At 37.7% G+C, this 15094-nt stretch overlaps 1 protein-coding gene across 4 annotated transcripts in view; it reads right to left on the bottom strand.

Moving 5' to 3' along the window:
• The window catches only part of LOC135711766 (pseudouridylate synthase RPUSD2-like), a 594258-nt gene extending 580282 nt beyond the window's left edge, over nt 1–13976 (bottom strand). For 3 of the 4 annotated variants that reach the window (XR_010518505.1, XM_065234728.1, XM_065234730.1), the window contains exon 1: nt 13266–13976. The gene's annotated coding sequence lies outside the window, so the exon portion shown is untranslated. The remainder of the gene's footprint in view (nt 1–13265) is intronic. The other variant, XM_065234729.1, reaches the window with a different exon arrangement.
• Between the last annotated feature and the right edge of the window lie 1118 nt (nt 13977–15094).

Here is a 15094-nt window from a genome sequence, read left to right as displayed (position 1 = left end):
ATCGCCTGGAAATGCACAATGCTGGAGAAACACAGTATTGAAAGTTCTCCTAATCATCCTGGAGTTTAGATCTTGAAGATATACCAGCATAACAAAGTGTCGCATGATGTCTCGAGCGAATTTATGAATATGTAGAGTTTAATAATGCCCAAAAATATTTCTTGGAACACAAAGATGTGTAGCTAACATTTCAATGATTCTTATATGAATAAGCTTAAAGAATCTCTGATTTTTTCAATCATCCGGCGATCTGATCTTGAAATTCTGCAGACTCAACAAGGTACCCTACGATGACTCGACTAAATATTAGAACGAGTAAACCTTCGTGGAGCCCCACAATAACAGGTAAATGAAACGACAAAGTAGAGACAAGTGAGTTCTCCAAACTATCTTGGAGCATGGATCTTGATGTTCTACAATCCCAACAAAGTCTTGTACGATGTCCTGATTTATTATACCAACCCGTAAAGTGTTGTGGATCCTCACTACATCATGTGGAACATAATTGTTAATTGAAAAAAATCCTAGGCTCTACAAAATTCCTGTAATTCAGATCTGCAAGGTGGCCAGTGGATTTTAGAAATTAAATTCCCCGTTGTCCCGGTTTTTCTTCTTCTCCTTCGCATTTCAAGCTTATTGCTTATCGCATTTTAACTTAATACGTGCTCTCAACTTAGTGTTATATCTAGGTGCACTTCCACAGTTGTTCATTGAGAGCTTTCGATGCTTGTACCATTTTTGCATTAGCATAACTGTGTGGCAAGTACTATCATACTATACGCCCAGGGAAGTCGAGAAATTTTCCAACTCGAAAAATTCCTAGAACGGACCGGGAATCGAACCCAGCCACCTCCAGCATGGTCTTGCTTTGTAGCTGACTGTACCCACTGAGCTAAGGGAGGTTCTCATATTTTTCCCGGATCCATACAAACAGCAAACTATGGTATTATCAGAATGGTTTTATAGAAAATATGAAATTGCGAAAAATATTAGAAATACCCAATTTTGAAAAAATTACAAGAACACAGATTTAAAAAAAAATCATTGTTTTGATCTGGAAAATTTTCAAGGCTCTACAGCTTGGAAGGATAATCAGGGATCCAGTAATTTAGGAAGAAATTCTGTATCATTCTGAAGGAGAATAACTATGGAACTTTTAAGGAGAATTTAAATGGAATAAAAGTGATAATTCCAGAGAAATGGCGAGAAGAATAATAACCAAATTTAGGAAATTTGACCAGGATTCCAAGATAATTTATAGAATGTCCTAAGGAATTGTGAGTTGCATTCTAAAGAAGTTCTGAAATGAATTCTCACATAATTATTAGTATGATTTCATAACGGTTGTGAATAGAACCTCGCAGGGAACCGCGACATGAAAGTGACATTTTATGGGGATCCTGAGCCGAACGGATAGTGAATTTTAAGAATAATACCTACATAATTTTGTCGAGAATTCAAAGAGATTAATAAACAAACTTAGGAACATTTCTGCTGTAAGCTTTCAGTTGTGGTCTCCAGATACTAGGATTGCTGAGAAGTGATTTTATTAAAATTTTGAGAATATTTTCAAAGGAATTACATTCACAGGACAGTAGTAAGGGATTTCTACAGAGGATTCCGAGGAAATGCATAGGGGAATTGCAAGGTTCGAGAAGAGTTCCAAGAGTTATTTTTTGTGAGCCAAAACCATGGAAACCCCATGATTGTACCAAGACAAATTTCATGGCAATTATGGAACAACAAAAACTGTTTATTGATTTGAAATAGATTACAGGGTGGCCACTGAATATATTCTTCTTCTTATTATTATTATTATTATTCTTCTTCTTCTTCTTAGAATTTCAAGCTTAGTGCTTATCCAATATTAACTTATTGTGTGCTCTCAATTTAGTGTTCTAGAAGCACTTCAACAGTTATTAATTGAGAGCTTTCGATGCCTGTACCACTATTTTTGCATTAGTATAATTGTGAGGCAAGTACAATCATATACTCTATGCCCAGGGACGTCGAGAAATTTTCCAACCCGAAAAATTCCTAGACCGGACCGGGAATCGAACCCAGCTACCTCCATCATGGTCTTGCTTTGTAGCTGCGCCTTTACCAACTGAGCTAAGGGAGGCCCCACTCAATATAAGAAATTAAATTCCCGGTATTTTCCCGGGTGCCCAGCCTATTTGCCCGATGTCAAATAAACAACTTAACATGGTAAGAAATGGAATACCAACATGATTGATTCCAGAAATGTATGACACTGGAAAAAAGGAAGTTAGGGCATTTTACTTTAAATGCAGAAACCGGATAAAAATGCTTCCCCTAATGAAAAATAATATTAATTTTCAAAATTCTTAAAATTTATTAGATACTAGCTGAGTGTGACTGGCCTTGCTCGAGATTCAATAGTAGCTTGAGTTTATGCGCCGATTAAAAAAAAGCATGCTATATTGTACGTATCCCCCCCCCCTCCTTATTATCTAAGGGGCTAACCCCTATGATATTCTCCTTATACCTCCACATGCCAAATTTGGTTCCATTTGCTTGATTAGTTCTCGAGTTATGCAGAAATTTCTGTTTCATTTGTATGGGATCCCCCTTTACAGAGGGGGTGGGGTTTCAAACCATCATAAGAACCTTTCCCTGCCCCAAAAACCCCTGCATACAAATTTTCACAGCGGCGCCGGTGGTGTAGTGGTAGGTGCGATTACCTCTCACCCCAGCAGGCCTGGGTTCAATCCCAGTCGGCGCCACCGTGATGTTCTGAGGCATAACATCTCTGATCACGCCTTCCTTCGGAAGGGAAGTAAAGCCGTTGGTCCCCGGTTCATGAGTTGATGGGTCGATAGGTAGGGTCCAGGTGTGGGAGCTGCTTCCCTGGCGTCGGTAGCATTGGTGCTCAGCACGGAAAACAAGATCGACGGAAAACAAATCAAGGGAAAAATATAAACAAATTTTCACGCCGATCGGTTCAGTAGTGTCCGAGTCTATAAGAGTCACGCAGACAGACAGACAGAAATTCGTTATTATGTATCGCAACAAATTGTCAAATTGTATCACATAATTAAGATAATTATTTGAAATGTTTTTGATAGTTTCAGAATTTTTAAATGTTTCTAAGTTACATAGATTGAGCATAGAAGTATTTTTTTTTAAATAATTAGATCTTGGTAATAATATTTGGATTCTTGCACTAATAAATGTGTTGAACATGATGAGACAATGTTCAAGATTATAAGGTTAGGCCTGTTTTTTTTTTTTAATTTTTGAACTTTGCAAAATTTCTGACTTTACTCGACGTTTTTAAAATCTCAGATTTAAAAAAAAAATCAGGGCTTCTGGACGTTATCAAGGTTTTAGAATTTTGACACTTTGAAGCCTTTGATTGTGAATTACGATGAGAATGCAAAATGTTTTGAGGAAAATTGTAGAGAGATTCTAGGGATAATTCTGGGGAGAATAACCGATGGAATTTGACAAAAAATATTTGAAGAGAATTATAAGGAAACTAAAGGTGAATTCTAGTTATACTTCTGAAAACACGAGTATGGGGATTGTGAGTAGAATACTTTGGAGCTCTAAAGCAAATCAGAAAGAATTTCAAAGTGAAATAATGATATGACTACAATCCTGATCCTAATGATGACCTACGGCCGAAAATGTCTTAAATGTTGATCAATCATTTAAACAAAGGGAGATTCTGAGTTGAGCTGCGAGGAAATATGGATAATAGTTCCAAGCAGTGCCCCAGATCACGCTTGATTTTTGTATACAAAAATCTGCGGGTGAAATTACAAGCTATAGTATAGTATAGTATATAGTAGCTACGAATATCAAGCTTACAAAACTCACCAGCTACAATTCTAACCAAACCGTTATGAGTTTGAGTTTCATGATTTTTGCAATACATCCGAACGCGACCCGACGCCATCGGTGAAGAGTAAAGTGGAATAGCAAAGTATACTTTCTCTTTCGAAGAAAACGATGTGCAACGAAATTATTTTTGTTTCGAGTCAACTCTCAGCTTCATTTTTACATGTTGTAAATAGTCTTGCAATATCAAAGGAGCTTGTAAATCAATATTAGGTGTGCTATTATGTTCCAATACTTAATATAGATAATAACAAATCTTAAAAGCATTTCAAGCTTGTTTGAGGATAGATTCAATAGAATTCATAAGAATTTTGAGGGAGCCTTAAAGTGTTTCCTGAAGGGTTTGGCAGGAAATTTGGAGCAAATTTCCAAAGTTTTTTTTTTCTGGGCAGTGTTCCAACAGATTCTGATGAAATCTGCAAGGAAACTCTAAGAAGAGTTTCAAGAAAATTTCAAGAGATCCTCTCATGGGTATTTTGAGAATAATTTCATGGCAATTTAGAGGTTATTTGCAATGGAATTCTAAGGTGAAATCAAAGGAAATGTTGGTATAATACTTTTTTATATTATTGATGGCATTGCAAGAGATTTTCGAGGAATATTCCCAGATAATAGCAAAGAAAATTCTATAGACATTAAAGAAAAATCTCGCAAGAATTATTAAGCATATGAAGATAAATGTAGAGTCAATTTCGAGTGTTTATTGGAGGGAATTCTGCACTGCACTGAGCTCCGAGGCTCTTATGAAGCAATTTTTTTTTAAGAAATACCTGACAGAATTCTAAGATTATTGAGGGTGATTCGGTAGCTAAATTTAATTCTAAAATAATTTTAGAATGATCATAAGAAAATCCTTGCTACATTAACAAAGATCAGGTTCCATACACAGAAATAAAAGATCCTGAATTAACAAAAATTCTCAAGATTGTAAGACTGTAATCGATAGCAAATTTCGATCCAGATTAAAGAAAACTGTTCAAGATTGAGAATGGCAGTTCGCTAGAAACATCCGAAAGTGTAAGAATAAGAAATGTGGGATCTCAAGCTTGAATACATCTAAACGTATATTCCCAGGACGCGACGCCGCTGTTGTAGTGGTAAGCGTGATTACCTCTCACCCCAAAGAGCCTAGGTTCAATCCCAGGTGGCACCGCCGGGATTTTCTGAGGCATAAAATCTCTGATCACGCCTTCCTTCGGAAGGGATGGGAAGCCTTTGGTCCCCGGTTCATGAATTGATGAGTCGATATGTAGGTCCAGGTGTAGGTGGGAGCTGGATGGGTAAAAATACCTGAGCATGTAGAAATAATCAAGATTATATGAGAAATATTCGAGCTACCGGACTTTGAATAATTATTACCGGAATTCAATTAAGGTACAACAAAAATAAACATTTGAAAGAACCAATCAAATTCCCGGTTATTCTCGATTCCCAGTTCTCCCGGTTTTCCCGGTTCAGTGGAGATCCTGAGATTAATAAAACAGCAAAAAAGGTTATCTTCCATTTAATTCCACTTAATTAATGTTGGTATCCATGACAGATCCGTATTTCGACTACAATGTGCAGTCTTCATCAATGTCATTCCCACTAAAGAAGTCTTTGGTTTTTGGAATCTTTGGTTTTTATTAGTTAGATAGGTTCCGATTCAACACATTGTAGTTTCATTTTTATACCTGATTTACTAATACTAATACATACAGTTCAATCCACAACAACTACGAATCAATTGAAAGTTTCAAACCCTATTCTACCTATAGGGCTGGTAGCCATCACTGCTGTCAAAAATAGTGATGAAGAAATAAGTGACTAAATAGTGACTAAAAAGTGACCCTGAATTAAATTAAAAGTAAACTTTATTGAACACTCTTAGGAATTTCTGAGGAGCACAACTCCTGTGAACTTCAAAGGAAAATTCCAAGGAAATTCTGAGGTTAATTTCATAAAGTTTGTGGGACAAAACAAATTCGTAGCATAAGTCCCTGGATTTTTTTTAAATACTAAAAGAAGGATCACAACTAAATCTGAGAATAACTCCATCTTCAAAGGAATTCGAAAAATAAATTCAGGAGAGTTTGCCAAACAAATTATGAGAAGAAATCTAAGGAATTTGTGAGTAGAAATGCCAATGAATTCTTAGGAGACTTTCAATGTGAGTAGAGTTCCAAGGGAAAGAGTAAGATTCAAAAGGAAATCTGAAATGAATTCAATTAATATTCTGATAATCTTTCCAAAGGGTGTCTTATTGCGGAGAATTTCAAGGTTATTTCGAGGAAAACTAAAAAAAATGAATTCGGAGGAAAGCTTCATCGAAATTTCCATTGAATATGGAATGGACTGTTCTGGGAACTTCCCAAATTTTTCCTCAAGTTAATGAATCTGCCTTAGAGTTCTTTTGTAGTTTGAGAAACTAGCCTGATGCTCACAATACTACTCATCAAATTCTTCAACTTCCCTGGATTTTATAGGACTTCCTAAAGTTGCCTTAATTTTTCTAACGAGCATGAATCTCTTCTAAAGGTTTAACAATCCACTGAAGTTCTCTAAACTCCTTTAAAATTTACGTGACATCTCTAATGTTAACGGAACTGCTCTGCGGTTCTCTGTCCCATTCTAAAATTCTCAAAATTTCTCTAAAGTGTTTGCAGGTCTCATGAAGCTTGTTGTACTGCGCTGAACTTAATTGAACCGTCTTAATAATGTTTAAGTTCAGTGAATATCTCAACTTATGCAAAGATCTCAATTAAATTTTTAGCGCCCTCTAATTTTCTGACTAATGGCTAACCTCTTCTTGAAATTCCTCCAGTTTTCGGAGCTTACTAAACTACTTTCAAATGCTCTCGCATTTTGCTAATGTTCATAAAAATTCTTGAAGTTCACGGATCTCCTCTTAAGTTCCAAAGATTTATATGAAGTTCTCGAAATGTTTCTGAAGACCACTGGACGAAGTTTTCGAAGTTTTTCAAAATTTATGGAACTTTTGTTCTCCCGAATAAGAACGAAACAATTAATATTGTTTTATTATTTCCACTGAAGTTCTCATGATTTTTCTGAAGTTCATGAAGCTTCCATTAAATTGTCGACACTAATTTAAAACTTTTTCAATATTCTAGACTTTCCTGGTGTTATTAAAACTACCTAAGTGATAATTGTATTTCTTTAAAGTTCTCTAGACAGCCCTGAATTAATCAGTATATTTTAAGAACCTGCAATTTTACTGAAATTAATTGATTTGCCTGGAAGTTTCTATAATTTTTCTTAAGTATTCTAACCATTAAAAACGCTCACTTATTTTCCCTGAACTATGCTTACCTGAGAATCTCTAAATTTGTTTAATAATCCGGCAAATTTTCTGATACATATATATTCAAAATTCCCTGACGTTTTTGGATGAATCATAGAATTCTTGGAATACCCCATAATTCCACGGAATTCCATGTAAGCCGCTGTCAATTTGCTTAAGTTAATGGGATTATTCTGAAGCTATCTGATCGTCCTAGAAATGCTCGGAACTTCGCTGAAACTGAATGAAACTATCACAATTCTAAGTTCTCTGGAGTTTCTTGAGGATATTTATCGCTGCTTACTAAAAGTTCTCACATTTTTTTAGATTTATGGAACTTCGTTCATATTCTCTAATCAACTTAGCTAAATTTTCGTATTTTTTTTAAAGTTCTTGATAGCTCCATGATATAACACCCTTAAAATACTCTCACGTTTTTCGGATGTTCATATATTTTTTATCACGTTCTAGAAGTTCTATCGGAGCTTTGCTGAAGTTTCCGGAAATTCCTTGAGGTTTCTACAATTTTCTTGAAATTATTTGAACTGTCCTTTGATTCTCTGATCTGTCTTGATGTATTCGAAGCTTCCCTAAAGCTCTCAATTCTATTGAAGATTAATTTCCCTGAAATTCTTTGGACTTCTGTGAAGTTGCTGAAATATTTCTTTGATGGTCTCTGTATATCCCTGAAATTCTCGGAACATCTTAAGGGTTCTCATTTTTTCTAAACTTACGATTATAGATATTTAAACTGCTCCAAAAGGTCTGAACTAAAGACATGGGATCTGCTCTTAAGATCTGAAATTCCCCAAAGATCTCTAGAACTTCTTAAAAAATATCACAATACCCCTCAAGGTTTCTATATTTCTCATGTACGCTTAACACCTGTGATGTGCTCTGAAATTCTATGAGCTTCATAAAAGTTCCTAAAATTTTTCGGATGTTAAAAGAACCGATTTGAGGATTTTAAAGTTTCCAGTAAGCTCCCAATAATTTCAGTGTGTTAGCTTCCCTTATCTTCTTTTTTCCTTTATTTAACGTCGGTCTCTGTTCCGCAATCTAGTGCCAATCACCGTCGGACATCGATTGCCATCCATTGATGGCAATCGAATGTGCAGGAAGGCAGCTTCCACACCTGCGTAGTATATCGCACCCATTCACAACACACATGGGCCGGGACCAACGGCTTTACTTCCCTTCCGAAGGAAGACGTGACCAGAGATTTTTATGCTTCAGAAAAATCCCACCAACCTCGGCTGGGATTAAACCTAGACTCATCGGGGTGTTAGAAAGCAGTCACGCTTACCACTACACCACCGGCGCCGGCAACTTCCCTTATGTTACCGTAGTTGGAGCTTTACTTAAATTCTCAGCATTTCCTTTCATTTCACAGAACTTCTTCAAAGTTCCTACAATTGTTGTGAAGTTAATGAGACTGCAATGAAGATCTCCAATCTTTCATAAAGTTAATTGCGAACTTGAAATAAATCGTTTAATGTTTTCCTTAATTCAGGCACATTTTTAAAAATTTTCAATATATTGAACATGTACATGGAATACGAAGCTACAAGACATTGAATATTTTTAGATCTTGAACTTAGTCAAATTAAGTAGGTTTTTTTATTTAACTTTATTAAAGTGAGATATTAAGTAAGTGCTAAACTTATACATTCAATGAATTTTATTATAAAGTTGTTTCTTTAAAACTGATTGCCATGTCTTAAAAACGTTTAGATTAATTACTGTTGTTTTTGATCTTCCAGAAAAAGCATATTTTGAACGCTTAGCTTTCTTATTATAAACCTTGAATTTATCCGTTAAAGTTCTGGAAAAACCTGGAAAACTCAAGTAATTTGATTTCGAAAAATGAGTAGACACCCTGTAGATAGAGAAAAAGGATTAAACGTCACAAAGCAAAGAATCTCTAGCAGCACCCTTGTTATAAATTGGTTTTGTAAACTTATATACGACTTATTTCAGTTATAAACAAGTTGCTGCAACTTTTTGGGACAGAATTGTGCTACTTGGGATGATCAATCTTGAAATAAATTCACGCTAAAAAAGTTGAAAATAGTGACTGATTACAAGAAAAAGTGACTTTAGTGACTTCAACTTAAAAAAGAGACTTTTTAGTGACTGGCTTGAAAAAAGTGACCAAGTCACTTAAAAGTGACTCACTACCAGCCCTGTACCTAGGATCAGAGGTTTACCAAAAATTCACAAACCAGGAAACGAAATGAGGGATATTATCTCGGCTGAAGGATCCCCCACTCATAAGCTTGCCAAATGGCTAGTAAAGGAATTTCAAAATATGCCTTAACCCTTTACCACTCGCTCAGTTAACAAGCACACAGGAATTCGCAAATCACCTTCAGGCATCAGGAGAGATTCGGGAAGATGTAGTCATGGTTTCATTTGATGTCACAGCACTTTTTCCGAGTGTACCAGTAAAGGAAGCCATCAGCCTTTTAGAGGACTGGCTTCTGAAGCAACTTGAGGATACTACTTGGAAAAACAAAGTTCGGTCATGTCTCAAGCTTACTCGTCTTTGTATGGAGGAAAATTATTTCATTTTCAGCGGAAATTTTTATAAACAATCTAAAGGCGCTCCTATGGGCAATTCGCTTACTCCATTTTTATGTGAATTGTTCATGGCTAACCTAGAAAACACTCTGGGGGATAGGAATTTGTTGCCAAGTGTTGGTATAGGTACGCGGATGACATGTTTAGCATTGTCAAAAGGGAAGATTTATCAAAAACTTTGGAGGCCATAAGCAACGTTCACAAGGACATCAATTTACTCGCGAAGAAGAGAAAGAGAGACAGCAAACTCTACTTCTTAGATCTTCCCATCTCCAGGGAAGCGTCTTCGTTCAATTTCGAAATCTATAGGAAACCGACAAATACAAAGAGAGTAATACCATTCCCATCAACACAAAATTGCCGCCTTTCACCACATGGTACACAGGATGCAAACTCTTCCTCTTAACGATACAGGCAAAACAAAGGAAATAGCTCACATTTTTGAAATCACTAGACTTAGACAAGAAAAAACAATTCAAGCAGTAATCGATAAAAGAACAAGAGATCATTTTACAGGGTGATTCAGAATAACTGTCACCGATTTCACAAATATGCAATCCTCAATGGGTAAAATAAGTATATGTTCAAGTATTTTTATTTAACAGTGTGTACAAATATCAGCTTGTATTGATAGTAGGACTTGAATTTCATTCGTTTTCAATTTCAAGCAGCGATGCACGTGGAAATGGAGCTTGTCATAAATCTGTATAAAATTGTGTGTTATCTTTTAGAAACTGAAATCTCTCGAAAGAATGAAACAGTTATTTTCCGCATCATTATAGAGGTAAAAAGTAACCATGCGTGAACAATCCTTTCAATTTCAGAGCTTAGACGCTTCGCCAGGACTCCAAAAGTGCTGAATTTAAAACGTGCGTGCCAGCTGTTGTTCATTTTCATGATAAATGTGGGTGGTAATTAAAGGTACAGGTAGAGAGGTTTGAATTAAAGTATGCTTAGTTGAAGGTTATATATGTTAAAGCATTTTCGAAAACATGACGCTGCAAAAGTCACTAGGCCAATCGGGTGAGATCTTTTCATTTTATCTATTTAGATTCCATTTGTGTCACTGATTTATAAAATGCTCTATATTGACAAATAGAGCTTCCAAATCATTCACCCTCCCACTAACACAACTCTTTCCGTCCTATGACACCTATGAAGGTAGTATGGGTTCCCTGCACCTTCTTAAGTAGATGTTGAATTAACTTTCCCTCCCGTCCCCTGCGATTGTAAGGATGTGGCCAGGTGTATAATGCGATGCTTGTTTTGTAGATTTTATGTTTGTGTGGGGAAAATCACAAATCCCAAGTGATATTTTCTGCGTCAACACACGATATTTTCTGCAAAACGTATTAGTTGACCATTAAACAGCCACCCACGATTTGTACAATCGCATATGCTATGCTATGCTATGCTATGCTATGCTTAGTTGAAGGTTATATATGTAGTATATCTGGAATATGCTGATATAAAAAAAAATCATGAAAGCGTTCAATCGTTATGACTATTCTTAAAAGTGACAGTTATTCAGAATCACCCTGTAGGCGTATTTTGACAACTCTTACACCAGTAACCGAGGGTTTAAAACGGGTAGCGGTGAATTTCGACAAAAACATTACCAAACCATTGATTTCGAAGTTTTGAAGTTTTAGCCTACATTTAGTATTCAGCAGCAGGACAAATCAGCTGAAGTCACTGTTAGGATCAACAAAAGATTCAATAAATGTCTTAGGGAAAGCCGGAGTCTACAAAATCTCTTGTCCAGATTGCTATAAAATCTAAATTGGTGAGACGAAAAGAACTTTGGTTTCAACAAAACCTGCTCCAAATAAGCTAAACTCATCTATATCAACATAGTTCTCAGCAATTCTGATTATTTTCATAAAGGCCTTTCGAAAAAAGTAACCCAAATAATGGAAAAGATTAACACCATAATTCGGGCTGTAGAGGGGTGATTTCTTCCATTTGTCTTCAGTACTAGTAGGGTAAGATTTTGAACATAGTTTTCTAGTTTGGCCAAGCCTCATAAAAATTATGAAACTTCCTCGCAAAATGTATCCTCATACATCCGATTTAATTTATAACCATGTTAATGCTATTCAAGCCCTCAAACTTTCCAATACTACTGCTATTTTTCCCTAACTTGCTGACTAGCTCGCTGCATGGAAGCGAAAGTTTCCCAAACATTTGCAATCTTAGTCAATCAATTCCCGAATATCATTCTAATGAATAAAACATCCCATCAAACGTTTCCAAGATTATCCTAGCACAAGAAACCGAATCAAAACTCATCACCGTCATGCCCTCTCGAAAGGACAAAATTGTAAATGCTAATGCCAGCACGGATGAGACAAACATCAGAAAAACATAAAACCAACCGACGGGTACGGACGTCCCCTTTTGCCCAAACGATCCCAAACACTCGAAATCGAAAACACAGTGCTGGGGCATCTGCTAGTCGGACACCAACTCACACACACCGTCGCTCAAGGTCGGGTTCTTCGTTAAAAGTCTGTGAAGGGTCCTCCACCCATCTCATATAGAGGATCGCGACTCGGCGATTCGCTGTGTTCTATTTTGCTTCTACAACTTCGACCGACAGACAGACAGTGTCTCAGCATTTTGAATGGATATCCTTCCGCATAAATCCCCATTCTCTCAATACCATTATGATTATTTTCTCGGGAAATGGTCTTTTCAAAAAAAAATCAGTACTCAAATAGCCCGCCGGGGGGAGGCTCTCTCATGCTATACCCCGCAACATTTTCATCCATCATTTCCATTTCGGCTCTACCGAAGCGAGAGCTGGAAACACACTCCACTCGAGGGAAACATTATGTAATGTTTCTCCCATATTTCTATTCGGTTCTGTTTTTCTACTCTGAATCCAACTCCGGCTTCGTCCAGCAATAACAAACGTCTCGTCTTCGCATATGACGAGGCAATTCCAATCATCCTCTTTGAGATAGGACTCCTCATGGCATAGGAGAAGCTGTACAATCCCGTCACATGGTTTTGAATTGTTATTTTTTTAGCGCACATACACTCACACGCTTTTCCTCTAGGTAAAATATCAAAAGGAAAAAAAAAACCTTCCGAAAGTCGGAAAAATTGGACCTATTTTCTACACTCTCACTTTTCTATCGTGTAATGGACTCTCTTTCCTGCTTCGCTTCGTATTCAGCCCAACGCTCACCCTCTTTCTATCGGCGGCCTTCTCTCTCTTGCTTGCCATGTTTACCCAAATGTCACCGTCGTCTTCGTCTGCTTTCTTCCTCTTCCGAAGATTTGGGTTCTACTACCGTATGCCGTATCTTTCGTTCGTTTGTTGTTGGCATCTTGTTGCCGTCGTCGTCGTCGTAAGAATCGAAGGAAAACACACTGACTGCCCAAGTGGCAGTGCCGAAAATAGCTCCAATCACTCTCGAATCCTACGAAAAGACCTCGCCGACCAACCAGCAGTACCAACAGGCGAACGGAAAATCTACTCAATTATCTAGACAACAGCTTCTACTAAGGGAGGGAAAAGAAATACCTCTGATAATACACACTTTTTGCTCGGCTTATTTCCGCTGATTTTGCACCGACATTGGCCTGGGGTCGTTCGCTTCGCGATGAATATCTTCGGTAGAACCACTTGAAACCCACTTTTCCTCAACAGCACACACTTTAATCGTCCTGATAGGATTCGAACCCTGTGCCCTTGAGGCTTCACAACACGTGCCACGCTGTTTTCCTCACTTTCCAAGCTAACGGTGGTACTCAAAAGGATCAAAGGAATTCTGACTATCCTCGCTTCACAAAGATTGTCGTGCTTTTTTCTTGGTTGTGCTTCGTTCACCACAAATTAGCTTTCCACATGCCTCTTGCACTCACAACATACCAACGCATACAAACACACGCGAATCGGAGCTTGAAACCGCCAAAGGACGAGAATGCTAATTGATCCGCATCGCACCACCCACTTTCCACACAGTGTTATGTTGCGGCCTGGTGACGTGTGAAAGGACTTCACACTCTAGTCCCCACCAAAACTGACTCACTCGCGAATCGCGATCGCGCGACCGAGACAAAACCTAAAGGGGGTATTCGATTATCAACAAGCTCTTTAAACAATCATTCAAGTTCGATTGAAATTCGTAACACGATGAATCCACAAAGACTCAGCATCAGGTTCAGATCAGATGATACCAGATATACACCGGGTGAGAGAGAAAGAGTTTGCGAGTTTGCAACATCAGACATGAGCAACGGGCCGCGATTGACTGAGGGATTTCCCCGAAGCGGGTTCGGATATTATAGCATAGGAAAAGACAAAGACGAAGCGCGAAATGCCGTCTCGGGTCTCGGGTTCGCGAAAATGAGCGCTCAGAGAACCACCGGTGAGAGACTGGATGATGATAAACATCACGCGACGGACGAGTTCGAGTGGCACACGAGGTAGATAGCGATGTGATGGATTGTGCGTGCGGAGTGTTTTGTTTGTTTGTTATGCTCGCTCAATTCGCGCGATATTCGGTGCTCTCGCGGCCAGCCAGCGGGTGTGATAAAGGGTTCGCATCATTCAGCGGTTTTCGGTACTGTGCACGACGACGACGACGACGAGAGAGAGTAGCTCAATTCTCGTTCGCCGAGCTGCCGAGAGCAGACAAGCCCCGAAGGAGTGTGGATGCAAACAGAGAAATGTGCCAATTCAGGCGGTTGTGGGTGGTGATTGGGAGGAAAATTGGAACTCACGAGCGTTGGGGGTGAATTACTGCGTGTTGGAGTTCTCTGAGCTGAGGTTTAAAGTAAATTGGTTCGTGAAATATTGTTTTGGGCGGGATGGTTAACTAAAGTATATTCATAAATTTAATTATCTGAGTTTAAGGTGATTCGCTGTGACAACCTTATAAATCATGGAATTTTTCAGAAACCTTAAAGATTTTGATGCAGGCATAAGAATAAGAAAACCCTACAATTATCTTAAACAGTTTGTTAAGCAAAAGAAGAGGAAATTTGCAATAATTAGTACTAGAGTTTGGGAAGACATTTTAAAAACTTGTGAGGACCCAGAAATAGAATTTGGTTCAAACAATGATTATACACCATTGCCAAATCCACCAACATTATATGAAATTGAGAGCATACTTTATGCAACTAGTGATGGTAAGTCATCAGGAGCGGAAAGAATATTTACGGAATATATTAAATATTCCGATGAAAATTCAATACAAAGATTAGCAGAGATAATACAGGAAGTGTATATTAGAAATGAAATGCCTAACGAATGGAAGAAAACAACGCAAATACCCATTCCCAAGAAATCAGGAGCTACAGAAGCAGATCAATTTAGAAGAATATCCATGTGTAATGTAGCTTACA

The sequence above is a fragment of the Ochlerotatus camptorhynchus genome, unplaced genomic scaffold (assembly GCF_037179485.1).
Source record: "Ochlerotatus camptorhynchus isolate MF236.1 unplaced genomic scaffold, CSIRO-AGI_Acam_v1.1 ptg000438l, whole genome shotgun sequence".
Lineage (NCBI taxonomy): Eukaryota > Metazoa > Arthropoda > Insecta > Diptera > Culicidae > Ochlerotatus > Ochlerotatus camptorhynchus.
Note: the sequence above shows the minus strand (reverse complement) of the source record. Positions and strands in the feature narration are given on the sequence as shown.